Source organism: Balaenoptera borealis, assembly GCF_965194805.1.
Source record: "Balaenoptera borealis genome assembly, chromosome: 11".
NCBI classification, from domain to species: Eukaryota; Metazoa; Chordata; class Mammalia; order Artiodactyla; family Balaenopteridae; genus Balaenoptera; species Balaenoptera borealis.
In genome coordinates this window covers 74110390-74124606 of record NC_138868.1, presented here as the reverse complement: position 1 = coordinate 74124606, position 14217 = coordinate 74110390, and the positions used below count along the sequence as shown (strand labels likewise).

At 41.6% G+C, this 14217-nt stretch overlaps 1 protein-coding gene across 2 annotated transcripts in view; it reads left to right on the top strand.

The window, feature by feature from the left end:
• The window catches only part of MAML2 (mastermind like transcriptional coactivator 2), a 362457-nt gene that overhangs the window by 13882 nt on the left and 334358 nt on the right, over nucleotides 1–14217 (top strand). The window lies entirely within an intron of this gene.

The following is a 14217-nucleotide window of genomic DNA, read 5'->3' as shown; positions in this document are numbered from 1 at the left end:
GGAAACAAACTCTAGCCAGCTGGGGCAGAGGTGAGGGCACAGCCATGTTAATTGCTTAGCACCCTTCCTAGAAATAATGAGCAAATCACTCCGTATCTGACCCTATTTGATGGGGTTTAGGGTTGCAGTATGAGAAAAACAGTTGTAGGACTAGAGTTTGATTCATTAAAGTGACTTTGGGGGGAAGCACTGATTTTTTTTCCCCCACATCTCCCAACTACACTTGCAACATTTTTGTGGGTAAAGAAGTTTTCCAATCCAGTCCCCCAGTGATATAATTACATGAAATATAAAATATAAACCAAAAAGAAAAATATTCTTGTAGAGCCTTCCTTCCTCAGGAATTGACTAGTCTTTTAGCTGTGTACATCGGTCTCTCCATCTGTTTGTCTCTCTTTCATATACATATAACAATTGGAAAGTGCAGATTAACGGATGGGGTTTTATATGCGCCACCACTTCATTTTTTAAACGTGTTTCCGCTGTAAACGGGAACTACAAAAGAGAGTCACTGAGAAATTGGCCTGGAGGAGGGGAATTCAATCCACTACCTCTTTTCTGCCCCCCACCCCTTATCACTGAAACCCTAAACAGAGACTGTAATCACCTATTTCCCAAGGGCAGCCCTAAGCCCTTAAAACTCAGATCTGTTTAAGGATTTAATAGAACTGGAAAAAAGAAATGCACAGGATCTGCTCCAAATCAACAAAGGAAAATTTACCCAACCAAATATTCAATCTAGAAAATTTCTTTGATAGCACAATCCCTTCCTTCCCTATCTCTTGATTTAGTTAGAGCACAGATCTTCAAATTGCATCTTTACGACTCCCAGAATCTTGGGGGTCTGTGGATCACATCTTAGGCTCCAGGCCAGCCCAGTGCATTTTCTTTCACAAAGCAAGATAACTAGCAGGAAGCCAAAAGGGGCATTTGGTTGTGGTTGTCATTTATTTTGTTTCAAAGGGTAGACACACTCAGCTTCACTGTTAGATTAGAGCCAGAGAGATGGTGACATTTTCCCTAGTAACTTGTAAACTCTTTACCTTTTCTTCTAAGATTTTTTTGATTTTTAGATGAAAATGCTTGATATTGAGTTTTACAACATGGCTTTTCTTTTTAAAAATACTAAAATAAAGGAAGTCGTGTTGCCTTTCTTTTCCAATAGAATGGGTCTTACTTTTGCTTAGAAAATGTGCCCCAGATTCCCATTACATATGCACACATGCACTTACACACACTCTTTGTTTACCATGGTTATTTTTAGTATATATAGTAAAGTATTATTAGTAAATAGAGACACAAGTTGATTATATTGGTGACTTTACAGAGAAAATAAAAGGGAGGAAATGTGTTAAAGAGTATGGGAAAGATCCGTTTTAAAGACAGTTGCTCCAGAAGACAAGAGTATGCCAAATTGCAGAAAGTAGGAAAGAGAACATTGTATCCCAGTGGTTAAGTGTGGAGTGACAGGAGACCTCCATTCTGGTCCAAGCTTAGCTGCTAACTAACAGGGTGACCTTGGGACCAGTCAGTCCTCCTTTGTTTCTTAGTGTCTCCATCTGCAACCCCAAATGTTTGGATTCCTCAGCACTTTGCTTGGCTGGATTATTCTTGACACACAGGATTTGGCTCATATATCACCTCCTTTGAGAGACCTCCCTGGCTGCTCTGACTAATGTAGACATGCATGATTGATCTCTTTTTCTCTCTCGTCTTCCCCTATCACTTTACCCCTTTATAGAGGTTTTGTTGTCTTCGTAAGTTTTATCACTGAGTTTATGTTGATTCCTTATTTATTTGTGCATTTCCTGTCTTTCCCCACTGGGATGTAAGCTCCATGAGACCAGGGACCTTGTCAGTCTTGTGCACCACATGTATCCCAGCCCCGAGAAGTTCCTGGAACATTTTGGATCCACAGTAAATGTTTGTTGAGTGAATGACTAGATTAATGGCTTTTAAGCTAGAGATATCTTATGAGTCCTTCAGGGATGAAAGTAGGAAAGAGAGATGGAGGAACATATAATGGGCCTCCAAGGTCTCCACCTCCTGTTTAATTATGGGTATATTATGTATATATGTGTATATATTATGTATATAATGTGTATATTATGTATGTATGTATACATACTTATATATATTATATAATATATGCACATATATTTGTAATACAGACATATGATTATAAACTTAGTAAGAGATATATAAAGCATATATAACATATATATATAAACACTAGTTTTTAATTACACTAAGGCATATGTGCATATCTATATTATATATAATATATATAAAGATATATCTATAGATATACATACGGAATATAGATATATGCCTTAGTGTGATTGAAAACATGGTTCCAGTGCTACAATTATTTGAAAGATACAGGGGCATGATAATCTCTTAAGATTGTTCCCAGATTGAAATTCGAAAGCCCAGTATCTCATAAGTAAAAAATATTGGTGTAAGGAAAAGGATGATAAGATAGAAATTACACATGTCGAGTGCCTACTGTATGCTGGGTCCTGTGTCAGGCCCTTGGACCACACAGGAGAGACAAAGCTCCTGTTGGATGGAGTTTATATTTTAATGGGGAGGGGTGTAGGGACAGAGAGTAAACAAACAAATAAAGGAATGAGATCAATTTAACTAGTGATACAATAATGCATAGCTCTTTGTTCCTTAAGGTGGCTGATTGGAGATTGATTTGGGTTGATTAGAAGGAGGCAAACACTCTGGGACGTGGAAAGTGATAACCCTAAACAAACAGTTACCCTCAGAGCTCGAAGATGGGCTCCTTTGTCAGTGCCTGCTGTGAGCCTGGACAGCTGCCGGCATAGTGGTACTCCCGGTCCAGGCCGTGTGCTGCTTTGGCCAGTCTGTGTAAGATGCTGGTTCTGATGCTTCTAAAGAGGAGGGTGGCCATGTCAGTACCTTCTGTTCCTTGGAGCTATTGTGATCATTTTGTTAGAAGTCACTGAGGTTTGAGAATTAAGGAGGAATAGCTGAAAGGCTCCTTTTGAGGAAAAGAAGACTGTCACCTGCCTTTAGCTGTAGAAACAGGAAAGAGATGGTCAGGAAATTTGCACCAGGACCATCAGGAGGTGGAGGCATAGCAGGATCTCAGCAGGCAGGCAGAAGCGGTAACTGGCGTTTGCAATAGTCATCGTAATGTCATCCTACATGTACAAAGCCCATGTAGTCCTCACAGGAACCCTGTGCTGTAAATAAGGTGCCTGTAGCTTTTTTATTCTAATTAGGAGAAACAAAGTCGGAGCAGCTGAGAAATGCTAATAATATCTTACTTTTGAATAGCAAATTTGCAGTTTATCGAATGTGTATACACAAGTTATCTCCGTTTGTTCTCTGGGGTATTATTATACCCATTTTAGAGACTGCTAAGAGGCTCGAACTGGCCTGTACTAACCCCACTAGTGAGCAGAGCCGTCCTGACCCCTGGGCTCTGCAAGGCTCACAGCTGGCAGAGTGGAGTAGCTGGGCCCCAAATGCACCACTGAATTTGCATCTAAGATGAAGACATTGACTGTCTTGAGCTCCCAGAAGCACACCCACACATATTTTGAAGCAATGACTCGGCTAGAAAGAATGGCAATCATGAATGGAATGAGGATGTCAGACACCCAAGGCACATCAAATCTAGAATAAGGGAGGCTGGAAAACGAGTCTTTTTTTTTTCTTCTTTTTCTAAATTCATTAATTTGTAAGAATACAAGTCTAGGTGAGAAAACTTTTTTAATTTATGAAAGCCTACACTTTGCTACCTTTATTTCTTATGAGTCTAGTGAGTCAACCCGCAGGTCTGGGGAGAGAGGGCTCCAAGGTGGTTATGAAGAGAAACTTGAATCAAAGAAGCAGATTCATCTCTAAAACCAAGATTGGTCTAAGTTTTTCTCCTTGCTGTTGCTTATTTTGGATGCAGATCTTAGATGGGGCTTAAGGGAGAGACCTGCAGCTCTTTGCTGAACAGTGATTTTGAATACACTCAGATCCAGGTTGAATGTATATTTTATGTTGGTGGGTGTCTTCTCACTACCTGGAGAAAATATAGGAGTTCATAATTGTTAGGATTTTTGCTTCAAGGTGGAGAAGTGCCTTATTTATCTTTGTATTTCCACTATTACAATACTGTCAGATATCTTATAAGCAAGCATTTGGTAAATGTTTGTTAAACTAAACTGTGGAGAGCATGCATTTTTAAAGGACCCAACCTTTTATATTTCTGTGACTAAATGTACCATGCACCAACTGTGAAACATTGATCTTTAAGGTATTCGTTTGGTTCAACATTTTTTAATCACGTTTATTAAGTGTTTAACATAGCAGGCACTCTTCTAAGTGTTTTTTTGAGTACTAACCCGTGTTTCCTCATAATCACATGATGAAATAGGTAGGTATGATCTTATTTCCATTAGACAGATGAGGAGGTTGAGGCATGAAATAAAGGGATAGGCCAGGACACTCATTCATGCACGTGGAGTCGGGGTTTGAACAGAGTGGATTATGCTACTGCCATGTATCTAGTCATGGTTTCCAACTGCATCTAGGAGAAGGTAATTATAGGCAATGTCAGACTCTAGCTCACACATGATTCAGGCCTGAGTTTGGAGGCCATGTGCAACAACACATTTGAATGTGAATAACAATTAGAACTAACTCGTTGTGTAAAATGCAGATAGAATTCTGAATGAACGCCTACAGGCCACAGATTATTCTTTGAGACAGTTCAGTTGCCATTCTCCTGTTTTTTAAGAGTAGAAAGTGCTTGAACATGTAGGATCTGTGAGTGACAAATATGTTTCAATTTGCATGCTGGAGAGGTTGGTAGCAGTCACCTGGAGGGCTGCATAGAGGATTCTAAGGCAATATCCAAGCTCAGCGGGAAAGAGAGCCATGGTGGTTCATTACTGACATCTTCAGGATTCAGGAATCCAAACCTAGAGGATCTTTTTTTTTTTTTTTTTAATTTTTTTATTTATTTTTATTTTTTTATTTATGGCTATGTTGGGTCTTCGTTTCTGTGAGAGGGCTTTCTCTAGTTGTGGCAAGCGGGGGCCACTCTTCATCGCGGTGCGCGGACCTCTCACCATCGCGGCCTCTCTTGTTGCGGAGCACAGGCTCCAGACGCGCAGGCTCAGTAGTTGTGGCTCACGGGCCCAGTTGCTCCGCGGCATGTGAGATCTTCTCAGACCAGGGCTCGAACCCGTGTCCCCTGCATTGGCAGGCAGATTCTCAACCACTGCGCCACCAGGGAAGCCCACCTGGAGGATCTTGAATGTAGATTCCTGATGAAATATGAATTCTTCCCATGGAGGAATGTATCAAGACCTGATCACACTGTGAGTGGGGCCTTTACAGAATGAATTTAGGCTTATGTAAGTTCATTGTGTCTTAAAGACAGGTGAGTTCCTTGAAGACATTATAAGCTCTGCTCTGTCTTGAGAGCTCAGATAAAGTGACTGAGGCTTTTTCAGTATGTTGTAAGGTGCAGTGCAAACTCAGCTGCGCTTCTTCCCTGACTTGCAGTTGTATTACCCCCAATCCCCTCTGATGTGGAAATTCTGGATATACCATTGCTCATGATCAGTACTCTGAAGGAAATCCATTTTTGGTTGAAGTGGAGACAAAAACAATGTAGAAATGGGCAATAAGGCCCTAAACATAAGTGAGATCACTGAAACTTTTTTTTGGGAATCAAATCCTGCTGTAGTTGCTTTTAAAACCTTTTTAAATAGCTAATTTGTGTTGAGCTATTATGTTCAGCCCATAGTAGGCTTCGGGAATGGAGTGGTTCTGTGGTCTCTTGGAAAGTAATTTCATTTTATCAATAACTTCCTTTGACCCTAGAAGATAAGGGATGTAGCATCTTGAGTTTGTGAACTCCCTGAATTTAATGTAGAATTTTGGGTGATGGCGTACACGCATTTTCCATGTGGACCCGTTCCATAGCTTTGTCAGATTCTTTAAGGATTCCAAGGGCCAAAGAACCTGAAGCCGAGGCTTGTGGTGGTGGGAAGAAGAATCCAGTGAAACTAGGCTAGTGTGATTCTTCAGTCTACACAGAACAGCCAGTTCTAGGAGATCTGATGTTTCCTTTTGTTTGTGTATTGTTTGCTCTAGTTTCAGGAACCTGAACAGCAAGCACATGTAGCTTTCTTCATGCCTAACATAGTTCCTTTAGCTTGGACTTTTGTTATCTATCTAAACATTTTCGTCTTTCCGAAAGGCCAGCAGTCCTCAGGTAGCAGCTGAACTCTTTGTTCTGTTTTGCAGTATGTTCTGAGCCCCGGTCCAGCGATGTTTTCCTTTGTTTTTAAGTGACCTCTCACCATTTGGAGCCCCCCTTCCCTCCCACCTTGACCTCTAACTCCAAGTTTATGTGTCTCTGTGTCATTGTGGGGAACTTCATGATGAAAAGGGTAAAGCTGGATTGGAGCTTCGTCTCGGGGATTTTTCATAGTAACACTGACTCTTTATTATTAGCTGTGCACTCCAGGCTGCTAGAGTTCGTATTTTGGCAGTGGACCATCAAACACCCTATTTTTAAGAGGCTTTAACTTAGTTGTAAACATGTGCTGTGACTGGGAGCTCGCTTTCTTTACTCATATTTACCAAAAGTGGTTTAACTGTTGAAAAGTTGTTATAAAAAAAAAAAAAAAAAGCTCAGACTTTGGGACTGTTTTTCCACTCGTTTAACTCAAAACTATGTGCTATCTAAAAAAAGAAAATTTGGCATTTAGTCACTAATTTGATGGTCCAGTCATATTGGTAATTTGAGGGGAGGAAGCAATGGAACTGCTAGGTCATTTTACTTTGACAAATGCCTGTCAAACTTGCATAGAGGGAATAATGGTTGCTACACATGTTAACATGATTGACCAGAACAACTCAAAAAAAGGCAGTCCAATACACTGAGTAAATTGCTTATGTCCTTAAAATTTTCTATATTTAGAATAAAAGCTTTCTATAGACATATTGCCTGCACACTCTAAATTCTCCTAATGGACTTTACTGGTCCCATTAGGAGAATATAAATAATATCCCAAACTCTTGTCGGTGTGCATGTACATACAAGGACCACTGATGTCTGGGGACCTTAAAAAGTCATATCTAGAAATTTGATGAAAGAAAGAGTATCACAAATATGTTTATTCCTTTTATCTCTGGAAGGAATTTCGGCAAGTATAACAAAACACACATTAATCTTTCGAGGAGATTGTGACTTAGAGCCGTAAAGCAGGATCTTCGGGAATTTAAATGTTCAAAAGGAGGGGTTAAGCTTTGACATCTTCCTCTTGTGACTGAAGATTCTAAAAGTAATGTTAGGCCAATTCTTGTGCTCCATCACAAGAGAAATACCAGCTTTCCACGAGGGGTTAGCCTTTCTTCAAACCTTTTTGCAACAGGGGCGGGCAACTGTGCTTCCAAGATTGGCCGCATTTATGAGGGGGAGAGAATAAACGCACACGGGAGCGTGTGTGTTTCAGGGGTCACGAGCCCAGTGGGCAGCCGTAAGCTGTGGAAGCGCTTCGGCCTGGAAATCTGGCTAGCTGATGAGTGCATCTTTTCCGCGCAGATCCTGTTGGAAGGCACCTTTCCTCAGTGTTGTTCTTACCCCTCAGGCTCCTTGTAGATGTTCTGTCCTCCCCACATCCCAGGCAGATGAACACCTACACTGACAGCACGTGGATTCCACAGTGTCCGAGGACATTGGCTTCCTTGGTCCTTGTCATGTAATACGTCGTCTTACAACCATGCTTCCTGCTCTGACTTTTATAAATTTTTTTTTTTTAACTTTGGGTTTATTTATTTATTTATTTATTTATGGCTGTGTTGGGTCTTCGTTTCTGTGCGAGGGCTTTCTCTAGTTGCGGCAAGTGGGGGCCACTCTTCATCGCGGTGCGCGGGCCTCTCATTATCGCGGCCTCTCTTGTTGCGGAGCACAGGCTCCAGACGCGCAGGCTCAGTAATTGTGGCTCACGGGCCTAGTTGCTCCGCGGCATGTGGGATCTTCCCAGACCAGGGCTCGAACCCGTGTCCCCTGCGTTGGCAGGCAGATTCTCAACCACTGCGCCACCACGGAAGCCCTCTGACTTTTAAATCACTCTCCTTTTCCAGTGCTTTCAAAGACAAGAACCTTCTGGTCCTGATGGACATTCATTCAGTATAACACACACACACACACAACTCACAAGTTCCTCCTGTCTCCATCTTTTTAAGGTAATAAGGAATGGAAGACTGACCGTTTATAAATCCAGAAATTCACAAGAGAATGTCTCCATGCCAGAAGAAAGTTAGGAGGTGGAGAAGACAGAAGCACAGCCAGCCTCACAGTGGGCATGGTCCTCTCTGCTCCTGTCAGTTAGATCTGCTCAGGGGTAGGACAGGATGTTCACCAGGTCATCTCCAGAGTCAATGAAATGTGCTTCCTTGTTGAGTTGCCATGAGCTTGGGTATACCCTTGGGAATATATAGGGGATTAGCTTAGAATTATACTCTTCGGTCAACTGCCCAGAGCTGCTTTGGGGCTATGGTGATGCTCTAAGTGGTACCTTTCATAATGACTCCCTTCTTCTAGCCTCCCAGTGTGTCATCAGACCTTTGATTGTACTTTATTATTAGGTTTGCAGTGGGGCATTAATTGACAGGTGACATAAGCCAATCAATATAACAAGGAGTTAATTCCACTTCATTCCATTTTCCCCTTCTTGAGCTGCAAGTACTTCATAGATATATCCTAATTTATAACACCCCTTTAGTGGAAAAAGCATCATTGCCTAGTTTGCATGTCTCTTATCTCCCTGAACCATCCTGGAAAGCTCTCTGTAGCTTCTGCAGTATGATCTGGTGATTCTCATTGATAAATGTTTTTTGGGTTTTTTTTTTCACAACCATTTGAGTGAAGTACTGCTCTAGGTACCTTGCTGAATTCAGAAAAATCTCAACCAGTTCTCTCAGGGCCAACCTTCTATGTATGAGCTGTGATGTGCTCATTGACTTTGCGGTACTTATTACAACCTGAAAAGTATCAAATTGTTTTGTTTTATGGGTTGTATTTCTTCCACTATTGAATGTAAGATCTTAAAAAATTAAAATAGAATCAAAATTAATTTAATGTCAGCAGGAAGATTTTTCCTAAAATTTGTAAGAATATCTTGTCCCTCCCTTGAGGGAGGCATGTACTACTCCCTGACCTGGACCTCCTTCAGAATAAGCACAACCATAATACCACATCTGTACCCTCCTGTAGCTACATATGTGCATAACTGTTCTGTGAGTAGCGAAGAAAAAGAGGCCATCGTGGATCAGAAGGACACATACTTATGCCTTTAAAACTTTCAGGAGGGAGAAGAATTTGCAGAACTGAACTCTTAGAATTCTCTGTAAGAATTTTTTAGCATGGATTTTTGTTCAAAAGTTAGATTCCATGTTAATGAGATGAAAAGATTCGTTAATTGTATCAGTTATCTATTGATGCATAACAAATCACCCCAAAACTTAGCAGCTGAAAACAGTAAACATATCCTATTTCATGCAGTTTCAAGGGTTAGGAATTGGGGAGTGCTAGCTCAGGGTCTCTCGTAAGGTTGCGGTCACCTCAAGGCTTGACTGAAGATGGAGGATCTGCTTCTAAGTTCACTCACATGGTTGTTGGCAAGACTCAATTCCTTGCTGGCTGTTGGCCAGAGGCCTTAGTTCCTTGCCTCCTTGGCCTCTCCATAGGCTGCTTGTGTGTTCTCAGGCCACAGCAGCTGGCTTCCCCCAGAGACAGTGATCCAAGAGGGAGAAAACCAACACAGGAGCCACAGTCTTTTACAACCTAATCTCAGAAGTGACACGCTTTTGTTTGCGCCATATTCTGTTGGCAACATAGGCCAACCCTGATACAGTGTGGGAGGGGACTGCACAGGATGTGAATACTAGGAAGTGGGTATTGTTGGGAGCCATCTTGGAGGCTACTTAATATATTAATGAGTAAACATTAGCCCATAGCCCAGGTTACCATGTCCTCTACTATGATATTAAGGAAGGTTATACCACTGACTATTCTAAAATTAGACCATTCATTCATTTCACTTGTATTTATTGAGTACCAGCTATATACCAGGCACTGTTCTAGGCACTTAGGATACATCAGGGAATAAAAGAAAGATCCTCACCCTCGTGAGTCTTACATTCTGCTTTATATTCTGCTTTGCATGTCACAAATTCCATGGATCAGGGCCCAGGTGATTACGGTAAGTACCTGGACCTCAAACCATTGTTGCAGGCTGACTTGCATTTGACCAGCTTCAACTGAAACAGGGGTAGCTATTTTCTTTATCTGCCAGAATAAGGGTAGACTTTTTGAAAGATGTAGTAACAATATAATCTCTCTAGTGATTACATTCTTTTATTAACTCACTGTCTTAAATGATGGCTTCTCTGTCTTTGATAGCTAAGTGAGGAAGTAAAGTACATTACTTAAGAATTAAGGGAAATAGAGTACATTACTTAAGATTTAAGTCTGGGAGACCCTCCCAGATTTGAGTCATACTCTTCTGCTTTCTTACTGTGTTACCTTGGGTGTGTTGTTTGACTCATCTGACTCTCAGTTTTGTCATCTGTAAGATGGTGCTAACAATAGCACCTTTCTTGGAGTTGACTGAAAGCCCTTATCGTAAGATTTGGGACATAGATATCACTCAGTTTTATCTGCCTTTTCCTCTTTCTGACTGCATTTGTGTACTGCTCACAGACTCATTACCAAATGTGCTATCAGAAATGACCCACTAGTTCAACCCAAACTAAACCATCCAAGACAATAAGAGGTATCATAACTTTACTCCCAGAGCTATGGCTGCTGCTAGTGTGTATTAAGTGGGAAAAATAACTCAATCTGGGCTTCATAAATTGTGTTAAAGCCTTTGATTTATCATCAGGAGCTTACCATTTAGAAATGTAGAAGTGTTTTCAATATCCACCTGCTGGTTTCCTACTGATGCTGTTTCTGTTGAATATACTTTACTAATAAGTCATCTGTCAGCAAAGGAACCTGGAGAAGAAAGACTCATGTGCTCAGGGGTTTCTCTCTCACTCCGTCAGTCTTGGGCACCTGAGCTAGGAAGCCCCTGATTTTTCTTGGCTGAGCACTGAGCAGGCAGCTGCTTCCTGTCACAGAGGTGGCTGCCTTTCCAAGGCTGGGAAGCCTGTGGCCCCGCTCTCAGTTCCTTTCTCGCTTTCCTTCCTCTAGCAATACCATTAGAGAAACTGGCAGTGAGAAGGAAAGGACCCTTGTAACTGCCAGCCCCAGAAAGAATATACAGATTGAGCAGCTAGGTGTATTGTAGTGGAGGGAGGTGCAGTATGATTCTTGGAGATACCCGGTAATTTGGAACTCTGTGCATTTTACATGCCACCCCCTGCCCCCTGCCTAATTTCCCCTTGCCTTCATTGGGCAGGAAATCTATGCATATGTGATACATAATCCCCTCAACCATTGAAAGACGTGAACAAATGTGACCAATTTCCAGGCAGTCATGGGCTCTGGATTAGCTTAAGAGGAAAGGAATTCTGAAGACTGAGGACACACCAGGGTGGAGAGGGCTGGGGGGCAAGGAACAGATGTGTGAAGTCAGGCAGTCCTGAGTTTGAATCCTGACCCTGACACTGTGACCTCAAGGGATGGTATTTTTTAACCTATCCCAGCGTATTCATAGAAAAAATGAAAATAATACCAACCTGTGAGTGTATGTAAATCACCTAGCACTTTGAACAATAAAAAAAAAACAAGCAGAAAAAGAAGGTCCCAGGAAACATTTTTTTCCCCAAACTCTACCAGTTTTCTAAGTTAATCAATGTAGAACATCACATTGTTTTTATTAGGAGAAGATATTTGCAGCTTCCAGGGCTTCGGTTCTCAACATTACTGCGTATAGCAGTCACTGGGGAGTGTGTTAAATTGCTGGGCTCCACCAGCAGAAATTCAGGAGCTCTGAAGTGGGATCTTTCCAGAAGGTTCTCAAGCCACATTTGGAGACACAGTCTTTGGGGTAACTCCAAGTCTTAGAAGGTTTTGAAATCACCTTGGCTTAAACATTTTAGGTATTCGTGGAGGTCAGATAGGAAACACATTCTTTCAGCTTTGAAGACATTGAACCATAATTATTTTAGAGTTATCGGTGCTGTGCCTTTCTGGGTGCTTTGGAAGGCACAAAAGCAGAGATTTGCAAAGGTGTGCCTTCCATTCTGTGGAAAATCTGCTGGCTTCCTGTGTGACCTGGATGGAACAATTTACTACTTTCCACAAGCACCATTTAAGAATGCAAGCAGGAACAGGACACCCAGGAATATCTGTGGAATGCAGGCCTGAAGCTGAAGGACAAGTAAAACCAGAGGGCTTGGGAAGATAACGAACGCCAAGAGGCGGAGTGCTTAACCCTGAAATGTGACTGCCCACCGGGGTGGGGAGGACGCTTGGAGCCCAAACAACAGAGGAGTCATCTGACTCTCTGACCTTCTCTGTCTGTTGGGTCATTTTCTCGATTCCTCCAAGACGTAGCTTGAATCCCCTGTCTGGTCACCATCTTGGACCAGGTTAGTACCTTCTCTGCCCTCAACTGCTGCAACAGCCAACGAACCTATGTCCGTTTTAGTACACACATGGCAACACAAGTTACGTTCTTACTATGTAAGATTGTTCACATCATACCCCTGCTTAAAAGTCTTTAGTGGCTTCCTGTTGCATTTAAAATAAAATCCAAACTTTTTACCCAAGCTTGGAAGTCCTGCACAGGCTGCTTCCTACTGATTTCTCAAGCCACCCCTGCCCTTGCTTAAGGCGCTCCAGCTACATGTGCAGCACTTATCTCCCCAAATGAGTCAGGGTCTTTCCTTCCATGGAGCCCTTTCTTGTGTGATTTCTCTAATTTGTCACCTGACTGGCTCCCACTTAATTTTTAGATCTCTACTTAAATAATAGTCTTACTATTTTTTACCTTCTAAAGAGGTTTCTCTCCTGTTATTCCATATTTTTGCCCTTCTTTGTTTTCTTTGCAGCACTCATTACAAGTTATATTGTATTTTTAAAATTTACTTATTTTTTTCCCATTGTGGTCCATCATCCTCCTTAGAGGATGCTCTCTTCTTCACCAGTGTATCTGTGGTACCCACCAGTGTTTGGTCTCTTGTTGAATGAGCAAACATATACTCTGACTTGCTAGGGTATGAAGAAGGATTAGTGGGAATAGCTGCTTCTGTTTTCCAAACAAAGTCATCCTTCTAGAATATTCCATGGAAGGCAATGCAGGAGTGTGCAACAAGTGACTCAGTCACCCAAACTGAAATTCAAGGAATCATAGATCCTTTCATTCTGTTTTTCAGAGAAGTCACAGGCCTACATATTGCCCAAATGAGAGCAAGGCTGGGTCCATGTGATAGAATATGTGTGCATCACAGTGTACTAGTGCTTTTGGCTACCTTCATGGCTCAGTCTAACTGCTGATCTGACCACTGGGAAGAAATGAGTTCTGAAGTTGGGTTACATAAAACTGAAGCATGCATCAACAGGACCAGGGTCTCCACAACTTCCTCACAACCAGCCCCTTTGTGCATGCTGACAGTTAGGGTGAGATGCACAGCCCAGCACAGGGTGATAGGGAGGCTTTGGGTCAGATGTCCTCAGGGACATGCCAGATTGCTTCCTTCTCTGTTGGGCCTTCTGGGTACCAGGAAGGAGGAGAGTGGGGCATTCTGACTTGTCACAGTGGGTGAGTGAATGCTATCTGAGGACAAACCAAGAACACTAAAACACTCTGATTCTAAGGAGACAAAATCTTTAACGAGTGTATGAAAGCAATAGAAGTGTGGAAACCATTCACAAGATCCTGGGACACAAGGACTAGATTAAATGTTAAAGTTTAAAAGAGCTAGCATTAGAATAAATAAAAGGTAGTTCTATTTTATATAATACATAGTAAACTTGTGGGAAATCTAATCACAAGAGGTAGTAGGCTGAATGAAAAGAGAAATGTAAAACAGATTAGATGAAACGTAAATATATTTTATAGGTGACCAGAATGTGTTATTTAGGGAGTGTTTGTGGATATCATTTCTAATCTTTGAGGTTTACAGTAAGGACAACCATGTTGTCCCACAAAACATTCTTGATACCATTTAGTCCCTTATCCTTTCAATAAATATTTATTAAGCACTTTCTGTACC